This window comes from Palaemon carinicauda, chromosome 39 (genome assembly GCF_036898095.1).
Source record: "Palaemon carinicauda isolate YSFRI2023 chromosome 39, ASM3689809v2, whole genome shotgun sequence".
Taxonomy (NCBI): domain Eukaryota; kingdom Metazoa; phylum Arthropoda; class Malacostraca; order Decapoda; family Palaemonidae; genus Palaemon; species Palaemon carinicauda.
In genome coordinates this window covers 62,824,834-62,834,833 of record NC_090763.1, presented here as the reverse complement: position 1 = coordinate 62,834,833, position 10,000 = coordinate 62,824,834, and the positions used below count along the sequence as shown (strand labels likewise).

Sequence of the window (10,000 nt, the reverse complement as noted above, 5' to 3'; positions counted from 1 at the left end):
CCTCAAAATATAAAATCAAAGGTTCATGGCCTTACCGAAAGACGTAACTTGCGCAAATGTTTGAGACATGGAAAAAAAAAACATGCCCTTTGCAAGTGGAAGAAAGCCGTCTCTTCCCGTGTTAGTTACTAACCGAAAGACGTAACTTGCTCAAATGTTTGAGACATGGAAAAAAAAAACATGCCCTTTGCAAGTGGAAGAAAGCCGTCTCTCCCCGTGTTAGTTACTAACCGAAAGACGTAACTTGCTCAAATGTTTGAGACATGGAAAAAACATGCCCTTTGCAAGTGGAAGAAAGCCGTCTCTCCCCGTGTTAGTTATTAACCGAAAGACGTAACTTGCTCAAATGTTTGAGACATGGAAAAAAAAAACATGCCCTTTGCAAGTGGAAGAAAGCCGTCTCTTCCCGTGTTAGTTACTAACCGAAAGACGTAACTTGCTCAAATGTTTGAGACATGGAAAAAAAAAAAACATGCCCTTTGCAAGTGGAAGAAAGCCGTCTCTTCCCGTGTTAGTTACTAACCGAAAGACGTAACTTGCTCAAATGTTTGAGACATGGAAAAAAAAAACATGCCCTTTGCAAGTGGAAGAAAGCCGTCTCTTCCCGTGTTAGTTATTAACCGAAAGACGTAACTTGCTCAAATGTTTGAGACATGGAAAAAAAAACATGCCCTTTGCAAGTGGAAGAAAGCCGTCTCTTCCCGTGTTAGTTACTAACCGAAAGACATAACTTGCTCAAATGTTTGAGACATGGAAAAAAAAAAACACGCCCTTTGCAGGTGGAAGAAAGCCGTCTCTCCCCGTGTTAGTTATTAACCGAAAGACGTAACTTGCTCAAATGTTTGAGACATGGAAAAAAAAAAAAACATGCCCTTTGCAAGTGGAAGAAAGCCGTCTCTCCCCGTGTTAGTTACTAACCTGTATAATAATTCACATTGTTAACATCAGCTAGGTGAAGTTGTTCCCATTCTGCTCAGCTCATGTTTTGCTGTTAAAATCCGCGGTATCCATTTGGCAGACTTTTTCATCGTTAAGACGTCAATCAAAATAACAAACACTGACCAAAGCACTGATTTCCTACGTTGCCGTTACGTGTTATGACAATCAGTATCGACACTCGTGCGATGAATGACACATGTTTGGACGTTCTCACCAGTAACCACCTTCTGTGACGTCCTTGGCCCCGCTTGAATTCAGCAATACTCTCATTGCTGGTGGGGTAGGAAGGCGAGTACTTCCCCAAGAGTATTGACGATGTCATGGGAGGACTTTCATGTGGCTTGTACAGTTGGCTTCATTAATTCTGGTACACTGTCGTCTCCTTAATTTCCAGTGAAGTGTACCGTAATTAATGACAGCAACTGTACCATTCATTTGCCAATACTTAAAATCATGAAAGTCAATTACGCTAACTTGAGGTTCTGGTTGTACAGTTGGCTTCATTAATTCTGGTACACTGTCGTCTCCTTAGCCTCCAGGTGAAGTGTACCGGAATTAATGAGGCCGACTGTACCATTCATTTGCCAATACTTAAAATCATGAAAGTCAATTACGCCAACTTGAGGTTTTGGTTGTACAGTTGGCTTCATTAATTCTGGTACACTATCGTCTCATTAGCCTCCAGTGAAAAGTACCAGAATTAATGAGGCCAACTGTACCATTCATTTGCCAATACTTAAAATCATGAAAGTCAATTACGACAACTTGAGGTTTTGGTAGTACAGTTGGCTTCATTTATTCTGGTACACTGTCGTCTCCTTAGCCTCCAGTGAAGTGTACCGGAATTTATGAGGCCAACTGTACCATTCATTTGCCAATACTTAAAATCATGAAAGTCAATTACGACAACTTGAGGTTTTGGTAGTACAGTTGGCTTCATTTATTCTGGTACACTGTCGTCTCCTTAGCCTCCAGTGAAGTGTACCGGAATTTATGAAGCCAACTGTACCATTCATTTGCCAATACTTAACCAAGTCGTGAAAGTCAACAACGCCTACTCGAAGTTTTGCTTGCAACTACTGATTTTCAGGACTAGTGAGCAGTAATTTTTGGGACAAATCATTTACACAAATAAACACTAAGGATTTATCAATCACGTCGGAAAAGAAAACGATATAAGGATACTGGAAACACCTAATATATAGCTTTTAAATTTGAACGGAAAACTTGAGTGATGCGATTTAATTAGGATAAATTTGTATGGAATGTCATTAATGTCTGCTTATCTCTTGCAATTTGTAGATTTTCATAACAATGGAATTGTTTTCACTAATAAAAGTAGTCGATCTATAACAGTCACAATTACACATAAAAATCATTCACACTTTATTGTACTTGAAAGCCAGAAATACTATGATAGAAATAATTACACACAAGTAAAAACTTGAACTGAGAAAGACCACCTACCACTCTCTCTCTCTCTCTCTCTCTCTCTCTCTCTCTCTCTCTCTCTCTCTCTCTCTCTCTCTCTCTCTCTCTCTCAATCCATTAACAAGTATTTTAGTATGACATGTGATAACTCAGCGCAAACTCTTCAACAAGACGAAAACGTTCAGCAATAATTCGAGCTTGGTTGCCTTAACTAAATCAGTGCGATAAACTCTACGGGTGTTTGAAATACATTTTCAATTACCTGAAATATCTTCAAAATCTTCCAGCTTTGCTTTTAAGATTCGATATGGTAATAAATAAGGGGATAAAACTCCGTGATCATATGCTTAATACATTTAAATCTGTCTTATTATATCATGTTTTCCAAACTCACACACACATATATACATATAAATATATATATATATATATATATATATATATATATGTATACACACACACACATATATATATATATATATACAGTATATATATATATATATATATATATATATATGTAATAGGTAGTAGGTTGGTCAGGGGTAGCAGCCACCCGTTGAGATACTACCACTCGAGAATTTTTGGGTCTTTTGACTGGCCACACCGTATTACATAGGATCCTTCACTCTCGTTACGGTTCATTTTCCTTTTGCCTACACACACACACACACACGCACTGAATAGTCTGGTTTATTCTTTACATATTCTCCTCTGTCCTCATACACCAGACAACACTGAGATAACCAAACTATTCTTCTTCACCCAAGAGGTTAACTACTGCACTGTAATTGTTCAGTGGCTACTTTCCTCTTTGTAAGGGTAGAAGAGACTCTATAGCTATGGTAAGCAGATCTTCTAGGAGAGGGATATGCCAAAATCAAACCATTGTTCTCTAGTCTTGGGTAAGCAACTGGGCTTATAGCATCCTGCTTTTCTAACTAGGGTTGTACCTTAGCAAGTGATACTAATAATGATAATAATGATGATGATAATAATAATAATAATAATAATAATATATATATATATATATATATATATATATATATACTGTATATATATATATATATATATATATATATATATATATATATATATATATATATATATATATATACATATAATGAATGGCATTTTCGCTTCTAGAAAGCTTGCGATTTAGTAGAAAGGCGAAGGAAAGTAGATACTTCAGCATTTGGACAATTATTTAAAATAGCATAGCAACCTGATAATCAAATAAACTAATAATATTAAGAGTATTACGCTTTCGGTTGGTATGCAAAGCGTCAATGGAGGTTTTATGGCAAAGGCGGCCAGGTGGGAAGAAAGAAGAGAAAGAAGAAAAGGAAGCAAGAAGAGAAAGAAGAGAAGGAAGATAAAGAAGAGAAAGAAGAGGAAGAGAAAGAAGAGGAAGATAAAGAAGAGAAAGAGAGAAGGAATAAAGAAGAGAAAGAAGAGAAAGAGAGAAGGAAAAAAAGGAAGAAAGTTAAGGAAGAAAAAAAAGGAAGAAAGTTAAGGAAGAAAAAAAAGAAAGAGAAAAGGAAGATAGAAGAAAAAGAAGAGAAGGGAGAAAGAAGAGGAGGAAGAAAAAAGAGAAAGAGAAGGAAGAAAGAAGAGAAAGAAGAAAGAAGAGAAAGAAGAGAAGGAAGAAAGAAGAGAAAGAAAGAAGGAAGAGAGAAAGAAAGAAGGAAGAGAGAAGAGAAAGAAGGAAGAAGAAAAAGAAAAGAAAGAAGAGAAGGGAGAAAGAAGAGAAGGGAGAAAGAAGAGAAGAAGAGAAAGAGAGAAGGAAGAAAAGAGAAAGATGAGAAGGAAGAAAGAAGAAAAAGAAGAGAAGAAAGAAAGAAGAAAAAGAAGAGACGGAAGAAAGAAGGAAAAGAAGAGAAGGAAGAGGGACGAGTAGCAAGAAAGAAGAGAAGGAAGGAAAGAGAGAGAGAGAAGGAGAGAAGAAAAAGAAGAGAAGGGGAAGGGGTGGCGGCTTCACTCCCGAAAAAGTTACAATTTCAGATAACAGAAAGGGAGAATTTTCCTGTTTAATCTAGAAACATAAATTTTATTCATTTATTTATTTATTTATTTTTTTTTTTTAATTTTTTTTTTTTTCAATTCGTAAAAAGGAATGTTAAAAGTAGCCCGATGTTATTTTCAATATTTTCACATAATGAATGAATGACTTACCTATGCGGCATGATAATAGTCAACATACATTATAAGAGTCGTTAATACCAAGAATACACAAACCTACACACGCACATAAAAAAAATAAACAGACAAAGATATCCAAATCTACTCAATCGAGGTCTTGCGTAATCACGTGAGAAAAAAAAAAAAAAAAAAAAAAAAAAAAAAAAAAAAAAAAAAAAAAAAAAAAAGAGAGAAATACGAATAATTCACACCGAACAAAGAAACCTTCCACGCAACGCGACAGTCTCTTTGTAGTTTAGAAACAAAATTATCATTCAAATTAACGTCTTTTTTTTTTTTATCCCCCATCTCGGCCAAATGTTCTATACAAGACTGAGGAATGTTACTTCTGTTTCGCCGCCAGGTCTAATCTCTTAATAAGAAAGTGACTCACTCCTACCGCAGCCTTATTTCGTGAGACCAAACATTCGTGATGATTCAGACCACAACACTTCAGAAAAAGAGCTGAAAACTCTCACAGAAAGGAAAAAAAATGTCTTTATTCATAAGATTATTCTGGCTAATTCGTGATGATAATCCTTTCTGCATCGTTGTTGAGAGAGAGAGAGAGAGAGAGAGAGAGAGGAGAGGAGAGAGAGAGAGAGAGAGAGAGAGAGAGTCAAAGTGTCCGTTAAACGTAAAGAAATCCGGTATCATAATGATAATGTTAATGACAATAACAACTCAGAGAGAGAGAGAGAGAGAGAGAGAGAGAGAGAGAGAGAGAGAGAGAGAGAGAGAGTTGAAGTGTCCGTTAAACGTAAAGAAATCCGGTACCATAATGATAATATTAATGACAATAACAACTCAGAGAGAGAGAGAGAGAGAGAGAGAGAGAGAGAGAGAGAGAGATTTTAATTCATAATCATATCTTACAAGATTCTTGATATCATTACCAGATATTAATGGGAGAGAGAGAGAGAGAGAGAGAGAGAGAGAGAGAGAGAGAGAGAGAGAGAGAGAGAGATCAATTTACCTAAGAAGAAAATTATCACGCGTACAGTAAGTCAGAATTGGATAAATTCTATATTTATCTGTACAGGAATTACGTCTCCCAATGGAAAAATTCTCTCTCTCTCTCTCTCTCTCTCTCTCTCCTCTCTCTCTCTCTCTCTCTCTCTCTCTCTCTCTCTCTCTCTCCTCTCCTCTCTCTCTCTCTCTCACACACACACACAAACCTAATAATGGCTTATTCTAGCATTATCATGCAGAATCCTTATATTCATAAATCAATTAGAATTGTCTTCATAATAATATTGGCCTGTGCGAATTTTTAGTCACTATGATCCAGTTAATTCTTGTTTTCGTACACGTTAGGCGATCATGCTAAACTGAGATTGGCTAAATGCAAGAAGTATTGAATTAAAAGACGTTGAATATTTTGAACATATACTGAATAATCTACTTGTAGAAGGAAAGTAATAATAATAATAATAATAATAATAATAATAATAATAATAATAATAATAATAATTAATTTTCGTTTTTTAGTATCCACCAACGTTTGAGTTTAAATATAAATAAAAAGCCCACTGGAATAATCATAGGTACACACCAGCCACTGTAAAAGAAGGGCATATGCCTAAAGGGGTCACTAGTACATTTAAAAGAGGTTTGAAACTGATTTTGGTATGAAAGTGATTAAAAAATTCAGGCCTAAACGAAATTTAGCCTTCATAAATCTTGTGAGAAATTAGTAAGTTCTAATGTTCTGGGCCTGGTAAATGTTTACTTTAAAATTTCAAGTTTTCTTGGTGTTCCATAATGTAAGATGTTCTGTCAATTTGGCTATGGTGTGTACCTGTTTGGCTTGCGAAGAGGGTCTTGGAACCGAATATGACTGGTATAAACTGTCGTAACATCTCTAGAGTTCTAAAAATCATAATTATTCTCCTATCGAATTTCTTTGGGGCCTTTCAGTAAAAGTTGTACTTTGGCTAAAGATAATTTTATCAAGCCATTTAAAAGTTTTTCAACATACAAAAGGCCAACCTAATGCATTATTAATATGTACCCAATTCATCTACCGTATTTCAGACCATAAAAACTCCTATCACATCTTTCTTAGGTCCAACCAGATACACAACTATCACTTTAATAGCTCTCTCACGTATTACCTGCCAAGTCTTACTTAATTAACAGTCCGTGTAGACAACCGTTGTTTTCTCCATAATTTTCTCATTTTTAAGGTCTTTTGATATCTTGTTGTTACAAAATGCCCAGGTGTTAATTTCTTGTTAATCCCGTTAAGATTCAATCAAATACAGGTTTTCAAATAAAGACTCTCATTGTGAGTACCCTTGGAGTCTTCCCAATCGTACCTTGACCATTAGGAACCAGTGGCAGCATAAATTGTCCTATTTAGTCCTTTTAAAACTCTTAAAAGTGAAACTAAAATGAGAGTCAAGTGAAGTCCTTCACAATAAAATAAATAACATTTAAGTTCTCCCCAGAAAAAAAAAAAACAAGAATAACTGAAGTCCTTCCCATGGAAACAAAAACAACTTAAGTCCTTTCCAGTAAAATAAGAACAACTGAAGTCCTTCCCAGTATAAGAAGAACAACTGAAGTTATTCCCAGTAAACCAAGAACATCTGAAGTCCTTCCCAGTAAAACAAGAACAACTTAAGTCCTTCCCAGTAAAAGAAGAACTGAAGTCCTCCCCAGTAAAACAAAAAGAACTGAAGTCCTTCCCAGGAAAATAAGAACAATCAAAGTCCTTCCCAGTAAAAGAACTATTGAAGTCCTTCCGAGTAAAAAAAAACAACTAAAGTCCTCCCCAGCAGAACAAGAACTACTGAAGTCCTACCCAGCAAAACAAAAACAACTGAAGTGCATTCCAGTAAAGCAAGATTAACTGAAGTGCTTTCCAGTAAAGCAAGATTAACTGAAGTGCTTTCCAGTAAAGCAAGATCAACTGAAGTGCTTTCCAGTAAAGCAAGATCAACTGAAGTGCTTTCCAGTAAAGCAAGATCAACTGAAGTGCTTTCCAGTAAAGCAAGATCAACTGAAGTCCTTGGCAGTAAAACGAAAACAACAAAAGTCCTTCCCAGTAAAAAAAGAACAATTGAAGTCCTTCCCAGTACAGAAAATATATGTGAAATTCTTTGCCAGTAAACCTAATACAATTGAAGTCATTTCCAGTAGAGCAAGTATGAATTCCAAACCTCTGTTCAATCCATCTGGAGTCTCATCCAACAGTCCTTCTTCAGTACTTCCATTCATTATCCCTTGGGTCTAAAATCTCAAAAACTGCAAAAATGTATTATATAGTCCTATTTAAATCCCACCCCTTCCCCCTTGAGGTACCCCCCTCTCACCAGGCTATGACTACTCCCTCTTCCCTTACCCAAAAGACGGGGAGATGCCGAGTAGTTATATGGCTGGTAATACAGCTGAGCGTGACGAGGAATGAATATATATATATATATATATATATATATACACATATATACATACTGTATATATATATATACATATATATATACAGTATATATGTATATATATACAGTATATATATATACTATATATATATATATATATATATATATATATATATATATATATATATATATATATATACAGTATATATATATATATGTATATATATATATATATATATATATATATATATATATATATATATATATATATACTGTATATATATATATGTATATATATATATATATATATATATATATATATATATATATATATAATACTGTATATATATATATATATATATATATATACTGTATATATATATATATATATATATATATATATATACATATATATATATATATATATATATATATATATATATATAGCGCCAGAAAAGTTGCTCCTTATTATAAGGGAAGAATGCCCTCTCTCCTATGCCTTTGGAAAAGCGTCCAATGACTTGCAACACTTATTCAGCTCCCAGTGAACATTCCAAAATATACAATTTATATTAAACCTTTCGCCCCCAAAGGACGTACCGGTACGTTCATGCAAAACACTGTTATTTACATGTTTTTGATAACTTTATGAGAAACCTAAGGCATTTTCCAAAAGATTGAGACCAACCTGACCTCTCTATGACCAAAATTAAGGCTGTTACAGCAATTTGAAAAAAAATATATAGCAAAATGTGCTCGAAATTTACCCTTACCTTGGTGGTAAAAGGGTTAAAATATAAGCCCTGAGACTTTTCTTGATACGTCTTTTACACAAATCCCCATACAATCTAGTTCATATGGATTAGTTCATTATATTGTTTTATTTCTCTGACAGGTAAAATAATTATTTATATGATTTTCAAGGAAAATTATAATTAGTGAAGCTGATTCCTTGATTTAAGTTCTATAATGTAACATATAATAAACATTGTTGCATAGCTTTTAAGTAAACTAAAAATAAGGGATAATCCACTTTTGGCTTGTTAATGAAAATAATTTTAATGGGAATACTGAAAATATATATCAATTCGGAGACTGAAATAGGATACATAAAGCTAGTCAATTTAATTTCTTTTCCTCTATTATGGAATTTCATTGCAGTCACAACTGGAAAAATGCGATACTACAAAAAAATTCCTGTTTTCTAAAAATTTTATCAAAGTCCGTCAAAACGAATTCTACTAATTCTAAAACATGTTCACAGCACAAAACTTCGATTGCAGCGCTGGAACCAATTGATAAGACTTCGTAAATACCATATACATAATGTAATTATTGCTTTTTCATTTAAATAACAATATATAACCATGATGTGAATAAAATTCTCCCAGTTTCTCATAATCCCCTTGACATTCTCTTGATTTGAAATTTTAATTGTGATATTACATTCAATTTTCTAGTGGTTAATTCTTTAATATTAGCATTCTACGAAACAGGGCAACTGGATGAAGTGACACGTGACTCACTACAAACAAACACTACCTTAAACTAGCAACTGAGAGACATGCATGTACAAAGGGAGGGGGTGAGGGAGGGGGGGGGGTAAAGGGAGGGGGGAAAAAGGGAGGGGAGGGGATAAGGGGTTGGGAGATGTAATGTGTCCTGTACTGGAAGGGTTGGTGGAGGGTTGAGGGGAGGGGGGTAAGGGAAGGGGTAAGGGAGGGGGTAAGGGGGGTAAGGAGGAGCCAAGGGAGGAGAGGGGATAAGGGGGTTGAGAGATGGAATGTGTCCTGTACTGGAAGGGTTTGGTGGAGGGTTGAGGGGAGGGGGGGGTAAGGGAAGTGGTAAGGGAGGGGGTAAGCGAGGGGGTAAGGGAGGTGCCTAGGGAGGAGAGGGGATAAGGGGTTGGGAGATGTAATGTGTCCTGTACTGGAAGGGTTGGTGGAGGGTTGAGGGGAGGGGGGGGTAAGGGAAGGGGTAAGGGAGGGGGGGTAAGGGAGGGGGGGTAAGGGAAGGGGTAAGTGAGGGGGGTAAGGGATGAGAGGGGATAAGGGGGTTGAGAGATGTAA

The 10,000-nt window shown here is 35.5% G+C and overlaps 1 protein-coding gene across 3 annotated transcripts in view; it reads right to left on the bottom strand.

Annotated features, from left to right (window-relative positions):
• The window catches only part of LOC137631224 (uncharacterized), a 1,049,210-nt gene that overhangs the window by 428,139 nt on the left and 611,071 nt on the right, over positions 1–10,000 (bottom strand). The gene's annotated exons all lie outside the window — the stretch shown is intronic.